This window comes from Neofelis nebulosa, chromosome 2 (assembly GCF_028018385.1).
Source record: "Neofelis nebulosa isolate mNeoNeb1 chromosome 2, mNeoNeb1.pri, whole genome shotgun sequence".
Classification (NCBI taxonomy): Eukaryota; Metazoa; Chordata; class Mammalia; order Carnivora; family Felidae; genus Neofelis; species Neofelis nebulosa.
The window spans coordinates 46,968,843-46,995,625 of record NC_080783.1 but is presented as its reverse complement, the minus strand read 5'-3'; the positions used below and the strand labels follow the sequence as shown (position 1 = coordinate 46,995,625).

At 34.0% G+C, this 26,783-nt stretch overlaps 1 protein-coding gene across 1 annotated transcript in view; it reads left to right on the top strand.

Moving 5' to 3' along the window:
- Window positions 1-427: 427 nt before the first annotated feature.
- Window positions 428-26,783, top strand: part of GULP1 (GULP PTB domain containing engulfment adaptor 1) — a 771,890-nt gene continuing 745,534 nt past the window's right edge. The window contains exon 1 of the mRNA XM_058711639.1: window positions 428-654. The gene's annotated coding sequence lies outside the window, so the exon portion shown is untranslated. The remainder of the gene's footprint in view (window positions 655-26,783) is intronic.

The following is a 26,783-nucleotide window of genomic DNA, read 5'->3' as shown; positions in this document are numbered from 1 at the left end:
TTTTTGCAAGAAAGAAGGTGGCTCACTTGAGATCAGCAGAGTATTCCCCTTGTCTTTGGTTGGGTATCGATTGACACACACTTGAGAGAAAACTGCTCTTCTTTGATTTCTGGTATTAATAGTTTGTATGCTCTCTCTTTTTAATCTTAGTTAGCCTGGCTCGAAGCTTGTTGATTTTACTGATCTTTTCAGAGAGCCAGTTTTTGGTTTCATTTATTTTACCAGTTGATTTCCTATTTTCAATTTCATTGATTTCTACTCTGAAGAGAGCTGATTGGAGTTGAATATTTCCATTTCCTTGGTTCAGTTGGGCTCTAATAATACTCTGGCCTGTTAGGTTCTGGTTAATTAGTTTCTCCTGAGGACAGGCCTTGTTAAGAATGCAGTGTTCCAGAGTATTTCAAAATGATTCCCTTCCCCTCTCCCTGCAGGGTGCACAATGGGATTTTTCTCTGACATTTACAGGGAGAACCTGGATAATCTGGAGATGAATCTCACAGAATTGTGGAGGCTCCCCTATGACTGGGTACCCTGGAGTTTTTAACTCTCAGAGTTCCTTACACTGACCCTGAAGGAATTACCCAATTATAGTTCAGGTTTTCCTACTCTGGCCTGGATTCCTGTTGCAGTTTCCACTTGTGAATCTCTGCTTTGGTAAGCCATGACCTGCTATTTTTACTTGTCTGTTTCTCCAGTCTTCGGGAATTGTACCTCTTAAATCCATTTCCCTATTTTTGTCCATCCTCCAACCTCTTCCTCTCTGACAGCCATCAGTTTGTTTTGTGTATCTTTAAATTTATTTCTGTTTTGTCTGTTTTGTTTGCTTTGTGTTTTAAATTCCATATATAAGTGAAATCACATGGTGTTTGTCTTTTCTCTGATTTATATTTCACTTAGCATAATACCCTCTAAATCCATCCATGTTGTTGCAGATGGCAAAATTTCATCCTCTTTTATGGATGAGTAATATTCCATTGTGTGTATGTATACTACATATTCCTTATCCATTCATCTATTAATGGACATTTAGTAGTCCACCTTACTGTTAAGAATTTATAAGAAAAAAATGCTATTCAGAAGTATATATCCTTTATTTATATTAAGGATTACTGTGCTGTATTGATTTTATGAAACATGTCTTTAAGCATTTATACTTATAAATTTAATTTCAAAATGCCCTTGGGCATCATGGTGCAACAAAGGAGATTAATTAGTGACAACTCAGATTGACTGATGAGACTAATAGAAGATTTAGCAACCAATAGATTTTGCTTAGTGTTATTTCCAGGAGGAAACATTTAATCTACTATTGAGTGGAGATGAAATTTTGATTTTTAACAGATATATTCATTCATAGTATTCCTAGTCATATTATTTGGCATTTTATATATATATATATATCATATATATATATATATATATATATATATATATATGATATATATATATGTGTGTGTGTGTGTGTGTGTGTATGTACAAGCATATTTCTATATACACCACATACCTAGTCACTTTTATTTAGGATGATTATATTGTGTGTATATATGCACATATACATATTTGTATTCATATACACATACAAATGTACCTATACACACTCATATTTATACAGACACTTCTTATTGTTTATGCAGCATAGTTCATAGTCAAAGTTTGGTGCAATGTTTATTAGTATTTTTTCAAGAGAAGAAAGAAGTTCTCTAGAGGTTCAATTAGTTCCTTTTTAAGTGTTTGTATCTTCGTGGACACTTCCTTTGTTAGTTTGCATGTGTCTCGTCAGTAGTAAAGGTGTATATTTCACGCTTTAGTGGGCACAGCTGGACCTTACCACCTGGTACTTTTTTAGTCAGCTTTAGAAAAGTTATAAATAGGTCAGCCTTCCAAGAAGTACTCTTTGTGAAAGAATATTCTTCGATTAATAGTTATGTTGATATTTTCCTTCAACTGGTCTTAATACCTATCAACGTTCCAAGTTTGTATGTGTTCCCACATGTAATTCTTTATCTATATATATTTAATTGATTAATATATTTCATTCCAGTCCTTATTATAGTAACTATTTGTCATGGATGCACAGCTCTGTTTTTTAACCCTTGGCAAGATGCTCAAAAGTTTTTCTCGATATCTTCATTTGCAGCATGATAACACAATCTACTTCACAGGATTGTGATGACAGTATTTTAGTACACTTGAGCACTTAGAACAGTTCATAGTACATAGTAGTCACTCAGTAACTGCTAATTAATATTTAATATTTGTTATAAAGGCTAATGTTAAATACTTTGTCATAAATTGTTAACTTTATAGCATTGGCATCCCTGCATTATATTCTGTCAGTTTTACCTTCACAGAGACTTTTGTATGGAGACATTTATGTCTCCAGAATCACTAATCTCTAACCCTTTACATAGACCACTATAATATCTTTTAAAAATATTTGTCTTTAGACTTTAATGATTAGCCAATATACACATTGCCAATATAATTTATTTATAAAACAAATATCTATGCATACCATTACTCTTCAAATCTTCAAACTACAATATTCTAAGTATGGCATACAAACCTTTTGGTGGTTTTGTTTTGAACATTATTAATAATAAAGTAAAATCTTCTGCCATCCCAGAAATCTCCACGAATGTGAAAAGGAAAGAAAATAGTTTTATTATTTATTATTGAGTAAGCATTAAAACAGATTGCAGTGTATATCATAGGCCATCAGCTAAAGACATTACAAAGACAGAAAGAAGTCTCATGCTTTCATACAACCAGGCAAATACAATCTATACATACAAGTTCGTTATTTTATTCAAAGGAAAAATAATCTCATGTCTCCAAGACAAGCAAAAAGTTACCACTTGTATCCAAATGTCTATAAACATAGGGAGACAGGACACAATCTTCCCTGATGTTCACATTTCAAAAAGATGGACCCTAAGAAAATTTCCTGAGATGCAAAACTAGCAAAAGTCCTATTTAGCTTTTAAAAGATTTTCATACCTTTCTGGAGTGCCTGGCTGGCTTAGTTGGTAGAACATGCAACTCTTGATCTTGGGGTTGTGAGTTCAAGCCACACGTTGGGTGTAGAGCTTACTTTAAATTTAAAAAAAAAATACACACACACACATGCACACACACACACACACACACACACACACACACACACACATGGGGCGCCTGGGTGGCTCAGTCGATTTGAGTGTGTGACTCTTGATTTCAGCTCAGGTCATGATCTCAGTTTGTGAGACCAAGCCCCACATTGGGCTCTGTGCTGACAGCACAGGGCCTGCTTGGGATTCTCTCTCTCTCTCCCTATCTCTCTACCCCTCTCCCACCCACATTCTCTCTCTCTCTCTCTCTCTCTCTCCCTCTCTCTCTCTCTCTCTCCCTCTCTCTCTCTCTCTCTCTCTCAACAAATAAACATTTAAAAAATATTTTAAAAATAAAAATAAATAAAAGATTTGCATACATTTCAAAGAGATAGAAAAGATTTGCAATTACAAGTTTAAATTACAAGGAAGTACTATAAGAAAAAGAGAGAGGGAAATTCTTTTTCAAATTTGGTGATAGGGAAAATTAAATTTTTTAAAGATTTGTTATTACTCCTAACTCTTGTCACAGTTTTTCATGTTAGCTTAATTTTCTGGCAATTTCCTATACCACCCTGAAGCACATTGTGTTTGTACTAATTTCCACCATACCTTGATACTTCCATGACTTTACTGATATAATTTTTCCCTCCTCCTAAAACATCCTTCCTTTCTTTGTCTTTCTGAAACATCTAGGCATTTCTCAAGGATCAGGCCAAATATCACTTTATTTATACATTTGTAAATATCAGAACTGTTGTATCTAGTGGGAAAAAAAGTATATATATGTAAAAAAAATACTGTTTACCAAGCAAAGATATATCACAGCATACAAAAAGTATATTTCTTATAAAAGAGACAAGTTTGGAGTGCCTGGGTGGACAGTCAGTTAAGCGTTAAACTCGTGATTTTGGCTCAGGTCATGATCTCACAGTTCATGAATTCAAGCTGTTTGTCGGGCACTGTGCTGAGTGTGGAGTCTGCTTGGGATTCTCTCCCTCCTCTCTGTGCTTCCCCCACTTATATGTATATGCTCTCTCTCAAAATAAATAAATTTAAATGAATGAATGAATGAATGAATGAGATGAGTTTGATAGGTTTATATATAGAATAGTACTGGGGGTGCCCGGATGGCTCAGTGGGTTAAGTGGCCAACTTGATTTCAGCTCAGGTCATGATCTCATGCTTCATAAGGAATTCTGCTTTGGGCTCCATGCTGTCAGTGGAGTCTGCTTGAGATTCTCTCTCTCTCCTTCTCTGCCCCTGCCCCACTCACACTTTTTTTTCTCTCTCCCTGTCACAAAATGAATAAAGTTTTTTAAAAAAAGAATAATACTGGACATACGTGATCAAATATGGCAAATGTGAATAGGTGCATGAAAAATATACAAATTTTAATGCTTTTATTTTTTTACTTGAACCTCACCAAGCAGGAAGTGAATATGCAGAATAGGAAAATAATGTACACATAGGTTACTTGTCAATGTACTACAAAGTCTCCTTAATTTGGAAGAGGAGAGAGTCATAATTCTGTATATCAGCTGTGAGCACAAGACCACAAACAGCTGCTTCTGATCCCTATGTTGCCCTTCAACTTTCCAATTTGGAGGATCGATAAACACAGCAAGATGAATGAGATAGGGATTTGAGGCTTCCCAATTTTTGGTGAGCCATTATAAAACTTGCCTCTCCAACATATTTATAAGTTATGATAAATGTGCTGGCAATTTACTTTGTAGTATAATCAGCCACATTTCACCTGAGAGTTGTATGTACGCTTATGTAACTTTGACTTATCTGAGTTTTTATTTGAAAGTGTTTAGTCATCCTATTCTTCAACCTTATCTAGCATCATGTCTAAAGCAGGAAATTGAGAAACCTGATATTTAATTTCCTAAGAATAAAATTTCATTGCTTTGATAATATGTTTAAGTTTATAGCAATCTACAAGAGCCCTGGTTTGTTTTTATGTCTATGGATATTTTTAAGTATTAGTTGTCAAATGTCAGATAACAAGTACTGCCAATTTGTTTTTTCTGACCAATGAAACAAACTTTGTCTTAAAATGGGTTTTTTTTGGAACACTGAAAAACTGAAAAAATGAAAGTGAAAATTGATTATATTTCAATGATAGGAAACAATATCCAAATTGGAATGAATTACAGAAACTCATAAACCATTTTCCAAGTGGTCTGAGATTGTGTCCCACTAGCACATAGAGGAGAGAAACAGATAATAGGAAATCTAGACACAAAGACCTGGGTATCTAAAGAGGTGTTATGGGAGCATAGGAAGGGGATTCAGGCCTGAATCCAAATTAGCCTCCAGCACTGATGAGCTGCTTGCTTTTGAGTGTGTTGAATTTCATTCTTGGTACATGTACACTTTCCATCTGAGAAAAATTTGCCTCTAAGAGTTGTAGAGAACTGAATTGAGATATGTCCTAAATGGTATTTCAATGCCTAGAATGTCTTAAGATCTTAACCAAACTTACTCCTGTTTTATTCTTTTTCTGAACCTTCTGCTAGGAAAAACCTAATGTTTGATGCCTTAGCAACTGTGAAAGGTAGATTTATTCATGAAAAGAACAAATAATTTGGGAGTGCCTGGATGATTCAGTCACTGGAGCATCCGACTCTTGATCTTGAAATTGTGAGTTTAAGTCCCACATTTAGTGTAGAGATTACTTAAAGAAAAGAATAAATAACTGTAATATGGATGATCCATATGTTGTTAATAAGCAAAGCTCCATCTTACTTGCTTTTTATATAAGATGTATCTTGTTTTCAAAATTTAGCTCTGACATTGGTGAATAAATTTTACAAGGAGAATAAAATATAAGGAATATAATAGTACCTGAATTACAGAGTTATTGTGAAGATCAAATAGCTAATATAAGTTAAAAAAAAAAGATAACAAAAGCCTAATCTAAAACATAGAAGGCACTTATAAGTGATACTTTTGATTAGGCTGCTTATGTTGTTGATTTGACAAAATTAGTGTTGATGATGATGAAGTTATCTCCATATTTTAACACTGAATAGAGCATATTCAAGCTTATTTTTTTAATGTATTTACTCTCATAGGCGAGAAGAAGCAATTAATGATGTAAACCATACATTTATTAAAATATTTCAATTTTTTTTCACTAGATTCTACTTTTTAAAAATTTTAATGTGAATATAAACAATCACCCTTTCATCAAGTAAATCAGACTTATCATTGGTAGAGTTAGTCTGAATCCTGAAACAGGAGCAGACATCTTAATTATGACATTAAATGACAAAAAAACACAAGTGGGTATATTCAGTACCAGTTTTATGCTGCTGACAGAATTGCTCATGTTTAACTGACTGTTGGGAGAATGCTATTTATGCAGTTGCACTAATGATGATTCCACTGGAACTAGAGTCTTCGTGTCATATTAACCCCTAAAAGGAAACCCTGCACTGCTTAACTTTTCTCCTTCTTTCTCATGGTATCTTTCATCATATCATTACATGTGTCTCCATAGAAACAGAAAGCATTTTTCTTAAAAGACAAAAGGTGAATGATTCCTGCCTAATCCCATCATTATTCTTCAGAGATTACTTTATTTTATTGCAAGTGAAAATGCTTTCAAAAGCAGTCTCTACTCTGCAATTAAGAACAGGGCAGTTTAATCCTTGCAATAAAGCTGAACCAACAGCAGCTAAGAACTGTTTTATTTGGATTTGTAGCTACGTAACATTAAAGGGTGCCTCATAGTAAACTAAATTCCAGGGGAAAAAAATAGTATATTTCAACCACATATGAAATGTCAGGAAAGCCCCTAAGGAGGTATGATATATTTGGTCTTCTTAAGTACCTATCAACAAAATGACACCATGTAGTATCTGTTTATCGCAGGCTGACACTCTACCAGTTCTTAAATATTTGAGATTGATATTTAAGATTAATAAAAATGCTGATAATAATTTATGGTTTCTGGCTACTTAGTACAGAAATTGTATGGATCAGGGACCATCTCTCAAATGCATGAAGCTTTTGCATATTTCTGTTTTCATTATTGCTTTTGCATATTTTTAAATAAACACATATGGTTTACAATCCATATTACAAAATATTACATTGATTCATCTACTTCCTTTCAAAAGCATCATACAAAAATCATCAATGGCCTCTCATGTCCCATACCCTGATATTTAGGGCTTTCTATTTTTATAAGCAATTGCCTGTTTTCTGTCCTCCTTTATTGCCTCTTAAAAATATATGGATAGGCATGTGGTGTCTGTAGTTTGCAGCAGATGGGAGGAGTTCAAAACGTCATAGAAAAAAATCTACAAAAATATTAACACTTCATGCAGACAGTTGTCAAAAGCTTCACAAATTGGTATTGGAATTTTGAGAAGATGCAAATGACTTTAGGAGTAGAGAAGTAATAGGATGTGTGTGTGTGTGTGTGTGTGTGTGACGCATGTATGTACATATGTATATATGGTGTGTGTGTAACTGTTTGATGTACTTAATTTATTTCTCTGGGTTTATGAAACATGATTAATTTCAGTCAAAATTAGAAGAAAATACAAAAGATAAGTTTTTGGTTTCCTCCAATGTAATTGTTATTACATTTTCTTCTTTGGTAAAGTGGGTTAATTGTGTTGAAGTAGGGTAATCATGTGTATACTTCCTTTTGTTTTTTGAGTCTTTAAAGTGTGGTTAACTTATTTTTTAAATAAAAGGCTGAAAATTAAAAATGATGCAAAAGAATACATGGTTGTAAGCAGGTGACAGAAGCTGCTACAATCCCCTTTTCTTTCTTTACTAATGAACAGATCTTTAAATTTTAGCTGGATACTAGGCCACTTAGAATATAGACTAGAATATGAGGCTTTATCACAGCAGGTTGAATACATGTGACTAATCCTGATTAACATCGTGCTAATCTAAGTAATGGATGCATGAACTTGAAATGACAGCATGTAGCCTAAGTGCCTTTTTCCTTTTCTCCCTGGCTCAAACACAGCTTTGGTTGTGATCCCTTTGTGGACAAGGTGAATTTGAGTTGTGCCATAAAATGGGTGAGCAATAAGTTAGAAGGAACTTGAATCTCTGACATATTGCTATTATAGACAGGTCACTCTTAATTCTGGTTCTTTCTTGGAGCAGCTGAACTTGTATTCTCATTAATGTAGAACACCTTATATGTAAGTGCAAATATTCACTCAATTAACAAATACTGAGAGTTAACTATATATCAACAACTGATTCTTTCATGGTAATTAAATTCTTGTGCGATAGGGAGATAATAAAAACAATATAAATAAGTATGGAAGTAAAAGCAGGTTGTAATAAATAAGGGCTTTTCATTTAGACAGTTTTGCAATTTAGAATACTAGAAGATTAGAGTTTGAGAAGGTGCCAGTGGTTTTAAGCGTCGAAAGTGATAATAATACACAAATTCAAACTAGGTAATAGTGTAATATTTGAAGAGAATAAGGTATTGAAGATATGATATTGCCAGAAAAGAATAATAACAAGTTTGAAATGACTGAAGGACACGTTGAAGCTACAAATTGGTGATAATAACTTCCTTGTTTAATGGGATGTATTCAGAAGTTGGTATATATATTTATAAATGTATATGAATAAATATAAAAGTTATAAGAAGAAAATAATATATAATATTGAAGCAAGATAAATGGTACCTTAAAACATAATGCTTAAAAATTATAAAGCCATCAGAAAATACAAATTATACTCCTTAATGAAGGAATGGAAACTCAAGCTTATTGGATAAGGGTAGACAGACATAACTGCTATATTTTTACACTAAATATGAAATTTAAAATCTATATAAGAAGTAGAGCTACATAAAAAATTTGATATGCAATTCTAGGAAAACATTTACATATATCTCTTTGAAAGCAATATGTATTTATTTCATATTAAATTTTAACTCTGGCCAATACTTATAATACATTATTTTTATGAAAATAGTCCCTTGATGATATAACTTAAAATTTATCTATTTTCTATGTATATCTGCTTTAATCTTTAAAAAAAATAACAGTTTTGACTGTTATGCCATGGACAGATGCCTGAATATTTAATGGACCAATTCATAGCATGCACAAAATGAGACAAAATATTGAGCTATTTTCAAGAAGCAAAAATACCTTGAAGAATAATTCTGACTTATTAAGAAATCAGACATTGAAAATCATAACATGATTGTCTGCAAAGTGCCTTAAAAAACAATAATTGTTAGTTCATGCTTTTAAATTTGTTAATAAAAAAAAACCTTTTTTCAAACTCTTCTCTCTTGCTGTGAATTGAATCTTTTATTTCATTGGCATAGTCAAAAGCTTAAAGCAATTATACACAGATGTGAAATCCAATGACCTCTAATTAGCCTTATTTCAAGCCATGCCCTTGACAAAGAGCAGCATCACCTTAGGAAAGAATTAAAGGATAAGCAGATGCTCAGTAAGTATTTGTTGAATGAGTAATTTTAATACCTGTGTCATGTCTTAGCATTGAACACAGTTTAATTATAGTCAACTGAAGGTTAAATTGTTGAGATGGATCTTGTTGCTATCTTTATAAGGAATATGAACAAAATACTGTATACACAGTTATTAATTTATATTAAAGTAGAAGTATGTTTGAATATATAGAGACAAGTTTAAGACTTCTGGATGCATACCTAAATATGGAATTATAAAATAAGCCCTATTAAGTTGATATTATCTAAAGCCAATCTCTTCACTTGGTCACTACATCCCATCTTCTCTTTCTACTCAAGAATTTTGGCCTACGGTTATTTTCTCTCATGTCATAAATTTTCCCTTCTGTACTGGATTATCCCCAGTAACATATAAACAAGATATTATTTATTCCATCTTTAAAAAAAACAATGAATAAGCATAAACTTTTGTTCAATGTATTGTTTCTCTTTACAGCATTGATCCTCAAAAGAATTCTTGGGGTGCCTGTCTGTCTCAGTCAGTAGAGCACGTGACTCTTGATTTCGGGGTCATGAGCTCGAGCCCCATGTTGGGGGTAGAGAACTTAAAAAGAAAAAAAAAAAGAATTATCTACATCGTCAGTCTCTAATAACTCTCCTCCCATTAACTCTCTCCAACCACCCCAAACCGTATTCCCCTATAATTCCCAGTGAAACTACTCTTGAACTCTCTGTTGCTAATGGTTGATTCTTTCAATTCATTAATTTACTGTGTGCTTTATCTTGTTATATAGTTTCTTCACTTGGCTCCTGAAAACCACATTTCATTGCTTTTTCTCCTACTTCACTGAGAGGAGTTTTTGTTTGTTTGTTTGTTTGTTTACTTATGTTTTATTGATTCTTTCTCTTCCCCTAGAACTCTTAAGCATGGAGTGATCCATGCCTTAGTCTTTGGCCCCTTTCTGTGCTACCTACAGTCTCTTTGCTAATTTCATTTAGTCTCCTGGTATTGTATAACATTTGTATGCCAACTGCTTTCTACATTTATATTTTTAGACCATTTTCTCTAGCTCCAGCCTCATATATCAATTGCCTTCTTGATAAAGCTGATAGGCATGTGAAACACAATGTGCTTGCCTGAAACCAGACCCTTCTGATCTCTCCCCATCCTAAATTTGTTCCTAACCCAGACTGCCCCAGCTCAGTGATTACAATTTTATCCTGTATGTTTCTCAAGACAAAAACCTTAGTGTCACTGACTCCATTATTTCCTTGTCATACCACATTCAGTCTGTCAAGAAATCTTATTTGCTTTCCTTTAGAAATATACCTAACATCAGATTTCTTTCACCATCTCCATTTTGTTCAAGCTACCCATCATCTCTTCTTTGAATTAGTTTATTAGTTTCCAACTAGTCTTGCTCCTTCTCATTTTGCCCCCCCCCATACTTTGTATCAGCAACACAACACTCAAAATTATGATTTTGATAAAATACATATCAGATGATGTTACTTACTCTGCTTGAAAGTCTTCTCAGGGCTCCTGATTTCACTCGCTGCAGATGTTGAAGCCCTGCAAAGACCTTATGAGTTGGTCTCTTGCTTCTCCTCTCACCTCATCTCCTATTGCTCCCTCTCTTGCCCACTCCTCCAGTCAAAGTGACCTTTTTCTTCAGATATACCAAGACAATAGGGATACCACTAACTAAATGTCCTTATTGAGGTAGTTTCCTCAGAGTGGAACTCCATTCCTTGGGAATCTGTATGATTTACAATCTCATATTGGTCATTGTTCAAACATCACCTTCTCACTGATGTTTACCCTGGCCATGCCAATATAAAATTGTTACGCAGCAACCCTCCCTCTACTATATTCTTGTCAGTCTTCACTGACCCTGCCTAGTTTGCTTTCTTTTTTCAATAGAACTTATTACCACCCAATATACTTTATTTATTATGTTTACAAAGTTACAGTCATTCCTAACAATTCCAAAAAATCAGGAATGTGTATGTTTTGTTCATTGTTGAATCCCAAGTACCTAGAACAGTGCCTCCCACATACTGTATGCTAAATAAGTAGTTATTGACTAGATGAATACTGTTATATTAAAACAAGTAAAAAAAAATTATCACATGCATTCAATGATTATTTAATATTATTTGAATATTGTCAAATGGCTATCCAATGGTGCATTATAATAAATGCACTTTTAATTATTCTTTGGTACTCTATTTTGTTTACACTGTTGTCATGGAAATGGAAAAGCTTATACTTAAAATACTTGAAATTTCTAAAAAAAAAGAAATTTCTTCTTGATACCACTTAGAAAGAGATTATAGCAAACCTAATAACTATAACCAGCTCCTTTAGCACTTAAGTAAACCTCTGGCTTCCATTTATAGAGATTTAGATGATCAAGATTCTAGCCATGGGTCATCTACAAGATAACTGTTTAACCTTTGGCGAAGTACTTTAGAGTACACATCTTTCACTTTTGAAGTAAAGGAAATAACTTGCTCTATAAAGTTTATAAGATGGTTAGAAATATCAAGAGATTATGTAAAGAAAAAAAACTATAAACAAGTATAAATTCTCTACGGTATAATAAATTATTGTGATTATAAAAACTATACATTTCAGTTTTTGACATTTCATTCTGATGTATTGACAGGCTACTCTAAACTCAAATGTGTTCTCTAGTTTGAAACAATAATAAACTATGAAGACTTTTAATAATTTTAAAATGTTTAGGAATATTTTCAAGTATACACTATATATTTTTAAATCCATTTTAAGTTTCTTAATTATTTAATTTGAAAATTCCATTCTAAATAGAGAATTACGCAAAACTAGAAGAGAAAGGAAACAAATATATCTTCATATTTATTCCAAATGTGTTCATAACACAAAATGAAATGGGTTTCTTTTACTGATATTATAGTAATGGAAAGAATGAAGTTCAATACAAATTAGTTTTTAGTAGATTATCAAATGTTTAAATTATCAAAAAAATGCCAAGGTTTGTAATATATTGTTATATAAATGATATCTACAGGGGCTCCTGGGTGGCTGAGTTGGTTAAGCGTCTGACTTGATTTCACCTTAGGTAATGATCTCACGATTTGTGAGATTGAGCCCTGCATCAAGCTCTGCATGGTACTGCAGGGTGCAGAGCCTGCTTGGAATTTTCTCTTTCCCTCTCTCAGTGCCCTTCCCTGCTTGTGTGTTCTCTCCCCTAAAACGAATGAATAAACTTAGAAAAAATTATATCTACACAGTAATAATTTATTGTCATACATTTGATAGTATATAAATTTATATTTAGGTATATTTATGTTTATAACTGTATAAATAATCTATAGTTTATTCAAAATTCAAGATTTAACTTTAGTATAATTTCCTGTAACAAGGTCCTTACAATTTATATTTTTAAAACAATTTCATATATGTTATCTTATTAAATTCTCACAATGCTGATAAAAATAATATATTAATTCTGTTTTATGGAAGAATATTTTAGTGGCATCTCACAATAGCCACATTTACTATGTTACTATGTCTTTATATCCTGTATCTGTATCATGGTTCAATATTCTTTGCATCCTCTCTTGTTTCATAAGACATATATGTTTGTGTATATCCTGAGCCTATATAGTTAAAAATAACTTGGGTCACCTGGGTGGCTTGGTCAGTTAAGCATCCGACTTTGGCTCAGTTCATGATCTCACGATTCATGAATTCAAGCCCAGTGTCAGGCTCTGTGCTGACTACTCAGAGCCTGGTGCCTGCTCCAGATTCTGTGTGTCCCTCTCTCTCTCTGCACCTCCCACTTGTGCTCTATCTCTGTCTCTCAAAAATAAATAAATGTTAAAAAAAACGTTAAAAAATTTTAAAAACTTACACAAGTATAGCAAATATACAGACATAATTGATAATTATCATGAGTAAAATTCTTCACCTAACATGATAAAATCATCAAAACTGTTTTATCCCTACTTTTAAAAATTAGAATGTATAAGCCACTCATTGACTATCTTAAGAAAATAGAAAAAATAATTCAATGTAAATAAATGATAAGGTATGACATTTTTTAAAAGTCAAAATAACATGGTGAAAGGAATGTGTACTTTTCACCAGATCCATTCGAATTTTAGTGATAACCTAACATTAAAGTGATAACTTTAGTGAGCAAGTGATAACCTAACATTAAAGTGATAACATTAAAGTGATAACTTTAGTGAGCAAGTTACATTACTTGATTTCCACATGGACAAAATGGGTAAAATAGTATTTACTTCATATGCTCTTATATTTTTGAAGGAACACATGACAACTCTAATTAAATAAATAGGTAAATCATATGTAACAGTGTAGTATCAAAAATATGATTACAATGGCACTTAAGCAAATACTCAGATCAGTGGAACAGAATAGAGAGCCCAGAAATGGACCCACAAACATATGGCCAACTAATCTTTGACAAAGCAGGAAAGAATATCCAATGGAATAAAGACAGTCTCTTCAGCAAGTGGAGCTGGGAAAACCAGACAGTGACATGCAGAAGAATGAACCTGGACCACATTCTTAAACCATACACAAAAATAAACTCAAAATGGATGAAAGACCTAAATGTAAGACAGGAAACCATCAAAATCCTTGAGGAGAAAGCAGGCAAAAACCTCTTTGAACTTGGCCGCAGCTGTTTCTTACTCAACATATCTCCAGAGGCAAAGGAAACCAAAGCAAAAATGAACTATTGGGACCTTATCAAAACAAAAAGCTTCTGCACAGCGAAGGAAGCAATCAGCAAAACTAAAAGGCAATCGACAGAATGGGAGAAGATATTTGCAAACGACATATCAGATAAAGGGTTAGTATTCAAAATCTATAAAGAACTTACCAACTCAACACCTAAAAAACAAATAATCTAGTGAAGAAATGGGCAAAAGACATGAATAGACACTTCTCCAAAGAAGACATCCAGATGGCCAACTGACACATGAAAACATGCTCATCATCAGGGAAATACAAATCAAAACCACAATGAGATACCAACTCACACCTGTCAGAATGGCTAACATTAACAACTAGGCGACAACAGATGTTGGTGAGGATGCGGAGAAAGAGGATCTCTTTTGCATTGTTGGTGGGAATGCAAGCTGGTGCAGCCACTCTGGAAAACAGTATGGAGGTTCCTCAAAAAATAAAAAGTAGAACTACCCTACGACCCAGAAATTGCACTACTAGGTTTTTATCCAAGGGATACAGGTGTGCTGTTTCAAAGGGACACATGCACCTCAATGTTTATAGCAGCACTACTGACAATAGCCAAAGTATGGAAAGAGCCCAAATGTCCATCGATGGTTGAATGGATCAAGAAGTGGTATATATATATAGTGTGTGTGTGTATATATATATATATATATATATATATATATATACCATACATACACCACATATATGTGTATATATATACCATATATACCATACATACACCACATATATGTGTATATATATAAATATATATACCATATGTATATATACAATATTTATATACATATATACACATATATACACAATGTGTATATATATGTATATATATACACATATATATACAATGGATATATATACACATATATATACAATGGATATATATATATATATATATATATATATATATATACACATACACAATGGAATATTACTCGGCAATCAAAAAGAATGATATCTTGCCATTTGCAACTACGTGGATGGAACTAGAGGGTATTATGCTAAGCGAAATTAGTCGGAGAACGACAAATATATGACTTCACTCATATGAAGACTTTAAGACACAGGACATATGAGCATAAGGCAAGGGAAGCAAAAATAATATAAAAACAGGGAGGGGGACAAAGCATAAGAGACTTAAATATGGAGAACAAACAGAGGGTTACAGGAGGGAGTGTGGGAGGGGGATGGGCTAAATGGGTAAGAGGCATTAAAAAATCTACTCCTGAAATCATTGTTGCACTAAATACTAATTTGGATGTAAATCAAAAAAATAAAATAAAAAAGTATGATTGCAATAATATTTTAGTGATGTAGATGAACAAATGCCATACAGAAATGATACATGTTACATATTATATAAATGATAACTAATGCTATATAATATATATGTATGCACATATATATATATAGAAGCATACACACACATTTACAATTTCTTTGCTTCCATGTTATTTGAATAATGATGATACTGGCTTTAAATGCTGAAAGGTATCTAAATTGTCAGATGTAGCATTTAGTGAATTTTTACCTCAAGTACACTTATTTCTTTGAAAATTAGAGTTTGACACACACAACTTTCAACTAACCCATATTTACCATAATAATTAGTGTCAAAGATGTTTCCAATAATAGATAGTGTTTTTATCTTTTACTTGTTTTAAAAAAAGCACACCCACATTTGTACTTTTATTCCCATAAAGACCCTGGGAGCAATACACCACAAGTGTCATTATTACATGAACCAAGTAGGTTTAAGGTACCAGACAATTTGAGACAGATGGTGTTTTAAATAAACATTGTGTTTGGGGCGCCTGGGTGGCGCAGTCGGTTAAGCGTCCGACTTCAGCCAGGTCACGATCTCGCGGTCCGTGAGTTCGAGCCCCGCGTCAGGCTCTGGGCTGATGGCTCAGAGCCTGGAGCCTGTTTCCGATTCTGTGTCTCCCTCTCTCTCTGCCCCTCCCCCGTTCATGCTATGTCTCTCTCTGTCCCAAAAATAAAAAAAAAAAAAAAATTAAAAAAAAAAACGTTGAAAAAAAAAAAATAAATAAACATTGTGTTTTATATACTACCTTAGATTGAAAGGAAATTAAAAAGCAGGTGAAAAATGAACACAGCTTAATAACATAGAGAATTTCTTTTCTCATCATTTGGTAAATCTAAAAGTACAATCAATCAGCATATCTTGTTAGATAACAGTAAAAATCATCTCAGGGATTTTATGCCAAAGGTCTTAACATATTCAGCATTCACCTCAATCTGTTTTCCTGCTCTCTTATAGGGTGTGCTAGGAAAGATAACATAGAAGCACTGCAAGATTTTTAGTCATTAAAAATGCCTCATTATGTCTAATGCAATTATCCAATAAAGAACAGAAGTGCAGGTAAGATATTTAAAAAAACTTTCCCCATCTGGAACGAATGTATATTTCTTAAAAAGTTAAAGCATTTTAGGGGCACCTGGGTGGATCAGTCATCTGACTCTTGACTTCGGCACAGTTAATGAACTCACAGTTAGTGAGTTTTGAGCCTCACATCGGGCTTTGTGCTGGCAGCATGGAGACTGCTTAGAATTCTTTCTCTGCCTCTCCCTCCCTGCCTCTCCCCTGTTCATGCTTCCTCCTTTACGCACACACTTTCTGTTTCTCTCTCAAAATAAATAAACTTTAAAAATAAAATTTTAAAAAGTTAAAGCATTTTAATTATATCAGTTAGCATCCACTTAAAGATCAAACAGGCTAATTAGATTTTTATTGTGAAAGGAACATTCTAGAATATTATACTGATTTAAATAACAAAATGCCTTATAAATTTGGTGCATGTGTCAAATAATTTTAAAAAATGTTAGATGTAGAATTGTATAGCTTTAAGATGAAATGTTAGCAATTGATTCGGTAGGTTTATATTGATGTTAGCAGTTGGTCTGTGCAAATAAAAAATGACACACATACTGTAAAGACAAATAAACATGGGTTTAAGACAAGGATCAATACTATAGAAGAATTTAGTATGTGTTTTAGAGGCTATACCATGGAGCACCTGGGTGGCCCAGTTGGATAAGCATCTGGCCCTTGATTTCAGCTCAGGTCATGATCTCACGGTTTGTGGGTTTGAGCCTCATGTTGGGCTCTGTGCTGACACTATGGAACCTGCTTGGGACTCTCTCTCTCTCTGCCCCTCCCCTGCTTGCTTATGTTCTCTCTCGCTCTCTCTTTCTGTCTCAAAGTAAATAAACTTAAAAAGAAAAAAGAGTAGTGGATATGCCAGACATTTTGAGTCCTACCAGAAATGAATGTGGAAGCTGAGGAAAAGGTTGTATAACGAGTAGATTCTTAGAAGACTTATCCAATAGTCTTCTTTTTGGCTCTTCTTCAATTGCCCCTTAAATGCTAATGAACTCTTGGGTTCTCAGTTTATTCACTTTATCTGGATGATAATAACCATTTAAGTAACTTATGTTACCATTTCTGAATTCTGGCAATTCTGAAATCCATATCTTCAGACCAGACTTTGACAGAGGTATTGAGCTATCTATAAAATATCTTACAAAATTCCTATGCCCTGGGTATTTCAGCATCTCAAAATCAGCACGTTTAATCTTGAACAAATTACTTTCCAACCCAAACTCTTACTCCTCTTGTATACTTGCTATTCATATAATTACCACAGCTTGGCAACTGAAGAACATCACAGAAGTCTTCTCTTTCATTTGGGATTAATCAATAAGTCCTATCAGTTGAATGTTTCTGGCTTTCCAGTCTCTTTGTACCATTGCTACTATCATAAGTAAGCCCCAGTTTATCTTGCAGTTACATTTTTGAGAGTAAATGACTAGAGTTCTTAAGATATGAATTCTCGGGTTACACACCTGTGTTCTGTTTCTAATTATACTATCTACTTTAAATTTTTTTTTTTAACGTTTATTTATTTTTGAGACAGAGAGAGACAGAGCATGAACAGGGGAGGGGCAGAGAGAGAGGGAGACACAGAATCTGAAACAGGCTCCGGAATCTGAGCAGTCAGCACAGAGCCCGACGCGGGGCTCGAACTCACGGGCCGCGAGATCATGACCTGAGCTGAAGTCGGACACTTAACCGACCAAGCCACCCAGGCGCCCCTATACTATCTACTTTAAACTTTCATGTCTCTGTGCCTTAGTTTTCTAGACGAAAATAGAAAAAAAAAAGTAAGTCATAGTACCTATCTCACAGGTTTACTCTGAGGGTAGATGTGAATATATGTAAAGTGCTTAGGATAGTGCCTGATAGTTGACTTAAGGCTTCATTAATTAAAAAAAAATTTTTTTTACATTTATTTATTTTCGAGAGACAGAGAGCACAAGAGGGCGAGAGCCAGAGAGAATGTGACAAAGAATCTGAAGCAGGCTCCAGGCTCTGAGCTGTCAGCACAGACCCTGACCCAGGGCTCAAATTCACAAAATGAGATCATGCCCTGAGCTGAAGTCACACGTTTAACTGACTGAGCCACCCAGACACCCCTAGGGCTTCGTTAATTTTGATTTTTATTTTGCATTCCTCTTCCTGATTCCATCTCCAGTCTTCAATTCTTCTTCCCCATTGCTGCTCTAATTATCAATCCAAAAGCAAAACTTGACTGTTCAAAACCTGTAATTGATCTTCATTACATACATAATAATATCCTGAGCTCATTGTATGGCACACAATGTCCTTCATTATTTGGTCCAGCCTGCTAATCCAGAATTGTCTGCCAAGAACTAGCACTCTGGTATAATGATATACAGGGCTTTCCCGGGCATATGTTATGTCATACCAGTGCTTTTCTTTACATGTATCCCACCACCTTCCCTTGTCTCTCTGTGGAATTTCCTCAGTCTGTCTAATAAATATTGATATGTTCACATGCCTTCAACTATACTTTGTTCATTTCTTCCTTTGATCTTGCAATATGTCTTTACTGATGCTTGTCTAAAAAGACCCATATTTCAAGACTTCCCAGATTAATCGATATTTTTAGTTAGTCTTAAATTATGGTTCTGTGTTAAGACACAGATCTGTGAACTGGGAATTTTTTTTGGTTGGTTTTTTTTTTTTTTTTTCATTTTGTTGTAATCAGTGAGAAGTTATTGGGGGATGTGGAGCAGCAGAGAATCATATTGAAATGATAATTTAATAAATGTATCCTGGAAGAAAAAGTAGGATAGAATAGAGATCCCCAAACTATCTCAGTTCCAGGTCCCTACATATCTCAGTAATTTTTAAAGGCCCTCCCAGGCCAAAAAATACCTAATTGTTCTATTTACTAAGTCATTATATCCAAGCCACAGAGTAGTAATAGTTCACATGGCCTTTAAGAAATGTTACACTTCCCTTGAAAATTTAAAATATCCTAAAGGGTGATGCACTGAGTTCAGTGTGGTGACCCAGTTTACCTTAGGTCATACTTTTTAACCACAAGATCAGAAGTATATAAACAGGAAGACTGGAGACAGGAACACCAGTTGAAACAGGGCTGACAAACTAGGACCCAATCTGACTGCCTGTTTTTGTAAGTAAAGTTTTACTGAAATACAGCCATGCTCATTTGTATATGATTTTTATGTTTGAACAGCAGAGTTGAGTATTTGAGAAGAGTCCATATAGCCCCAAAAGATGAAAATATGTATTATCTGGTCCTTTACAGAGAAATCTTGCCAGTCCCTAAGTTAGAAGGTTAGTCCAGTATCAAATTATCATGTCATAAAAGACTGAACAAAAGAGACAGACTTAGAAATTTTTATTGTATTTAATTCACATATATTTGAATATCTATAATATGTCACTCTGTGGAAGCTATGACAGATTTGTCATTAAGTTTATATTCTATAGATTAAAATTGAAATCTTGGCAAATTTAGGTGTGTATTTTTTTTTCTTATACTCTCTTATTAAGTGTCACAGGAAATTCTATTTCTACCGAGGATCAATTCATTAATCATTACCATCCTTTTTATAGTGGATGAGGCAATTAAGATAATTTTGAAATCAGTGTCTTTCAGATATTAAAAGCCACAGCAAAGCTATTATGTTGACATTTTAGGGAAATTCAGATTGTACCTTCTGTTCATTAACATTACCAATACAATTTTGAGTAATGGGTATAGAAAGCCAGCTCAAAACATAGTCTGACAGACTTGTTTCCTGTACAGCCTATGATGATATAATAATATTAACTTAGGAGATTTTTTTCTCTCTTTTCCTTTAAAAAGCATGCTTATTTAATACTTTCTGGCATAATTGAAAACATCAATTTCCTATTCTAAAGATAATTTTAGTGACTGCAGATAGCATAATCAGCCCATAAAGCTGTCATTGGTTCTTACACAAAAAGTTTGTCTCATTTATTACTCATGACCCATTCACTCACACTCCTGGATTTCAGAATTGCTCTAAATAATGTATCCATGTTTACAAAATGTAATCTTAAGGGCTTGTCTGCAATATTTTTGTAGGATTGGGATGATACCTGAGCCACATACAAATAAAAATGATTTGACATTATAGATAAAATTCAACTTTTAACCTTACTCCATCTCCTCTGAGAAAAGTGCATATTCGATTGTATCTGTGTATGACAGTGAGAGATTAAATCAAATAGTATATAGCATTGTGCTATGAAAGTAAATAGGATAAAAAATTTGTATTTGTTACTGCAAACAAAATTAAAATTATATCTCAAATATTAAATAATTTGTATTAATAATGACATTTCTCTAGCAGCATGTTCGGCAAGGTACACATTAATCCTTTTTCTAGAGTTGCTTATTGAAGGACTTTCTTGTTTAATGTGGTGATGTTTTTAGAAAAAAACTTAAAATATTATTTTTCATAGACAAAACAGTATTTTTATTTCTAACATTTATTAATGAGCACTGTAATATCCTTAGACAAATGATGAATGGATGATAGATGTGTTGGAAACTCCAGTGCTACTGGGAAAATGAGGAATGGAAGCATTCTAGGTTCTGGTTCTTTGGAGTGTCTGTCAGCTCATACTGCATAGGTCACCTGCTATTCACTTTTCATTTCTCTAGTCTCCCATCCTCCCAGTACACTTTCATTTCTTCTTCCTAAGCAATCCTGCATTCTCCCTTCAATTACCAGCACTGACTCCAAAGTTATCTTTCTTGTCATTTCTCATCTCCCATGTCTGTCCAAACACTGAGATATTCTAGGCAAATTGTGCCTTAGAACACTACTTACCTGTTAGATGCAATTGCTTTTTCAATCTTGCCAGCAACTTTGTCATTTTCAGTGTCTTTTCAGCATCCTTGCAGTCTTCTCATCTCTCAGTCACAGTTGCTGGAACTTTAACTACCACATCCTGTCTGTCTTCCACCAATGCCCCCACTTCTGATTAATACAGTCAAAAAGACCAGCAGATCTTCTCTTTGCCCAGACCTTCTAGGTTTCAGACATTATTTATCTAATCTTCTTTTCAATCCGGCAGATATTTTTAGAAAGATATTATAGTTCCTGTAGTTCAAGAAATCAGTATTTTTTAAAAAATATATAATAGACCATTTTTAAAGCACAATCTGAGGACCCACCATATTTGGTACCAAATGGTGAATTATATACTCAAAATTATAAAGTGACTTTAAAATTAATTTTCCATTACTACAAACTACATTATTTAACTTTTATAAAACATAATAGCGAGTACTGAAAACTCATTCAAAGAACAGAGTATATTTTCAATATCATCTTAAACGTTAACTTTAAGACTCAAAGTGGTGAGTAATCTTAGGTATAACTTTTATATTTGGAAATAGCCATAATATATTTTCAGATAGATTTCATGAGTGTAAATCAGAGAATTCTAGTCATATAATCATGGTTCCTGTAATATATTCCAAGTGGAAGCATAATTTAACTAAAAATGGTTTAATATAAAAATTATCTTTCATCTTTGATTACACTAAATCTTGTGTTTCTTTAAGCATGCCTTATAATCAGTGTCTCTTTCATGTGGGTCTAAGTATGATTAATAAATTAAACATATGTTAAAAGAATATTTCTTAAAGAGAAACAGCTATCACTTTATATTATTTAAAACCATTACAATTCCAGTTTTCTATTAAATTCTAAGGCAATATGCAAAAGTAACTGACTTTTTACCAGTAACTATACTTGTAGCAACAGATTCATTTGCAAAACTTTCCAACCTCAGCTTAGAAATCAATGAATCATAGCCTCTCTTTTGGGGAAGTCTTCTGATTCTGTATTTGAATAGAAGAATGCATGTAGTTTTACTCAACTTGTTTTGACAAAAATCACACTTGATGCTTGTTTTCAGGATAAATCCTTTGATTTTTTTGTGTTCCCTTTATTCTCTCTGTTGTCATCCTGCTTTTAGTCCTGATCCTTTTCCTGCTGCAGTCAAATGTTTAGCCTGTGTTCAGCCATATGTTTAGCACACATATGCTCACGTACACATACTCTCTCTCTCTCTCTCTCTCTCTCTCTCTCTCTCTCTCTCTCTCTCTCTCTCTCTCGTTCTCTCCTTGAGAATTTTTCAAGCCCTTGGTTCTCCTGGTTCCTAAGCCTTTGGACTTAGACTGGAACTATACCATCAACTCTTTTTGGTCTCCAGCTTGATGACCGAAGAAATTGGAACTTTTCTGGGGCATCTGGGTGGCTAAGTTGGTTAAGTGTCTGACTTGGGCTCAGGTCATGATCTCATGGTTCATGAGTTTAAGCCACGTTGGGCTCTGTGCTGACAGTTCTGAGCCTGGAGCCTCCTTCAGATTCTGTGTCTCCCTTCCCCACTCACTCTCTCTCTCTCTCTGTCTCTCTAAAAAATAAATAAACATTAAAAAAATTGAAAAAAAAAAGAAATTGGAATTTTTCAGCCTCCATAATCATGTAAGCCAATTGTTGGTTCTGTTCCCTTGGAGAACCCTGATCAAGGGTTGGAAATTGGGAATCAGAATGCTAAAAGTCAATTGGATCAGCTCATGAAAGGCATTTAATGTCATATTAATGGACTTAATTTACTTCTCTTAGGTAATATGAACACATTAGAAGTTTCTAAGGAGGCATGTTACGTTAAAACACACACATACACATACATACACGCACACACACATGTTTTCGGAAAATCCCTCAGGTGGGAGTGGACTGAGGTAGGGTATGATGAGAATGCTACCACAACAGACTCAGTAAAAACTGAATTGAGGTCAACAGAGCTGGACAAACCATGGGCTAGAGAAGATCAGAAAAATTATCCCAGTCATTGGTTTTAATCTTAGGTGGAAGTGGAGATGGTAATGTTATTTGCTGAGCTGAAAGGACTACGGAGAATCTCAGAGCAGAGGGAATGGAATGAGCAGATATTTGCATATAGGTTGCAAACTAGCAGCTTATAAATCAAACCTAGCCTATTTTTTTTTAAATTTGCCTGTTAGCTTTTTAAAATCTTAATTTTTTGTCAACTCAAAATTTGTGACAGTTCATCCAAAAAGTTTTTTTTCTATTTTGGACATTTTATCATAAAAAAAGATGAATTGGCTTCTTGTAATTTACCAGATCAGTGGAGCTGAGTAATAGCCACCTCAGTCAGACAAGCATGGTCGTGACTCTTTGATTTGCCACAGACCCCTTTCCTAGACCGTCTCTGAGACCCAGGCATAATCAGGAGCCCCTTATAATTTTCCTACATGTCATAAATAGCTCAACCACAGTTGTAGATTGAGCATCTACCTTATATTATTAGTAATCTGATGTAAGGGATCACCCTAATACACCCTGAGTGTTTCAGGCAGAGCCAGGATCTTGCAGGCACCATAATTGAATTTGTTATTCAGTTGAACTAAAGCTTTAATGGCTATAAAATGGAAAGATTAATTACGGCCGGGCCTTGCTGATTTCTAGTCTCAGTTGTTTAGCAAGGGTCTTATCTTTTTTGAGTCTCAGTTTCTACATGGGTGAAGATAATAATAGTACCACCTTGGAGAATGGTTATGAGGACTTTATGAGCTATTAGTGTAAGAGGCGCTCAACACCTGGTTTCAAACAGTGACCAGGAGAGTTTAGCCATAATGTAAGATAAAGTCGAATCCAATGTGTAACCACCTTGTGAAAAAAAATGAAAAGAACAAAACTGTAGTCTTTTAAATTGTTAAGTCTAATTGTTAAGTACTTCTATTGTCCACAAGCACAGGCAAAAATAATTTTACTTGCTTGATGTAATCAAATAGTTTTTCTATGCTTAACCCATTTCTATATCCTCAAAACCTCCACCTTATAATGAAGTGTGACAATTTTGAAAAGTATACCATGCAACAGTTTGGAAATTTTGTCGCGAGAGCAGTTGACTGCCTTTATATACACTTATATATCTTTATAGTGAATGCCAAGGGCTTTTTGCTTACTATTTTATTTTTTTGCATACTATGAATGCAATTTAAAAATTTGTATTGTGTTTTCATTAAATGAAGAACAGATGTTGAAATTCAAACTGAATGTGTTATAGTCAATAAACAGTACTCATTTATATATAAAATTCATTATATCATTTTATGTATAATTGGGACATTTGAAGAACAGTGCCATATCACCAAGAAGAACAAAAGTTACTACAATCTAATATATAATTGAAATACTATTTTAATATTTGCATAAAATAATTGTCTAATGAGAATATTGCAATGGGTGTGAAAAGATTTAAAACATCTCAGAAACTTAAAAAAAATTTTTTTTCTAATTGTACTTTAATTTCATGAACATTCAAGGCCCTTTTGCTCTTTTCTAAACAGAAGTGAGAATATAGTTGATTTTGTTCTTTTCTCTAATTGGTTCCCTTCTCTTGATTACCAGATACAATTTAGATTTCCTATAAGTGGAAATGAAAATCCATTGTTTGCAAACTCTCTTAATTTCAGACTTGACTATGGCAAAGCCCATAAAGAGGCTCTTTTTAAAAGGTGCTGACACTGAATCAGAAGGTGATCTCGTCTCGGTGGAGGCAGCAGAATTAGACCCATTAACTTCAAATGAAATTGAACAGCCACCCTGGGAAAGCTTGTCTGAGTGAAAATGAGTATAGTCAAATTTGAGGCAAGGTGTATGAGAACATCTGAAAGTGTAATGGGATGCAAAGTATTTCAGTGTGGCCTATTAGTCACACCTAGAAGCCTGTTTTAAAAGTCTAGACAGACAATAAAAATAGCTACCAGAGAAAATAAAGAGACATTCTAGATTCCCATGGGGTTTTCCTTTAGTGGAGAATGATTTAAACTAACCATAAACCACCTCTCCACTATCAAATAACTTAGAATGGTTAATTTTAGTGGAGAAGTCACATTTAAATATTTTCTTAAAATGTGGCCAAATTATTCCTCAGAGTCTTATGGCTTTACCCTGTTGTAGACAAGAGACATTAAAAAACAAACCAAAAAACTCTTAAACTCCTAATTTAAAAACTCTGGGGGAACTTGTCATTTAAAGAGATTTTTCCCCCAGTCTTAGAAGCAAATAATTTACCTCTCATTGTACTTCTGCAAATCCAAAACTTTTTTTGTGCATATTTTACTATTTTTTTTACTTGTCAAAGAGGTATTACTTACATCTAGATTATAGAGCTCTCCATCTCGGTAGGCACACATGCATGTGTCTAGAAATATGTCCATCTGTATATATTTGGGAGCCAATTCTTAGAAAAGGTTATGTTAAAAGGTAAACTGAGGCACAGAACTTCCAGGAGTCTCTTTGAGCATATGTCCATTTCAATTGGGCAGTGCCAAACCAAATGTGGTTAGGAGAGTCTACTGACCGGAGCAGGAGCTGGGTGTATGTGCGTGGGGTGCGTAGGAAGGTTTATACAGAAGATGAGGCAGAAAAGCAAGGATATTATTTGATTAACCATAGCTTAAGCAGTTGCTTATTTAGGAAAGTTGGCTACTTGTGATTGGTTGTTCTTGTTTGATTTTCTCAAATTTGAGTGCATTGATTCTGGTTTAGGTTTTGGTTTCTTTACATAGTATTAGAACTATCTCAGTCTATTAGCCTCCCTGTTTAAATACTTTAACAGAAAAATGGAAGCAATGTTTCTGTGCCTGTAAACTCTTTCCATTTCCTGCAGGTCATGTGGGGATTATGGTACACCCGGTTCCCCTGCAGAGTACAATAGACTCCCTTAGCACTGATTTATTTAACTTCCTAATTTCTACTAAACACAGTCATCCCCAGGTTCAATGGAAGAAGTAATTTGAATCTTACAGAAGCATGAGATTGAGCTGCAGGTGCTATAATGCTAGGGACAGGAGCAAACCAGGGGAGTGTTGAGAAAATTTAGACAATTCTCTCTTTGATATCTCTATATAACTTGTTATGTTCCATACTTGTGTTTGCAAAAAAATGTCATTCTATGAAGATGAAATTCCAGAGAAAACTGAAAGAGATTAATATATGAGGTCAGACTAGGAACATAAAGCCTGTAAAACTGGAAAAATGACTC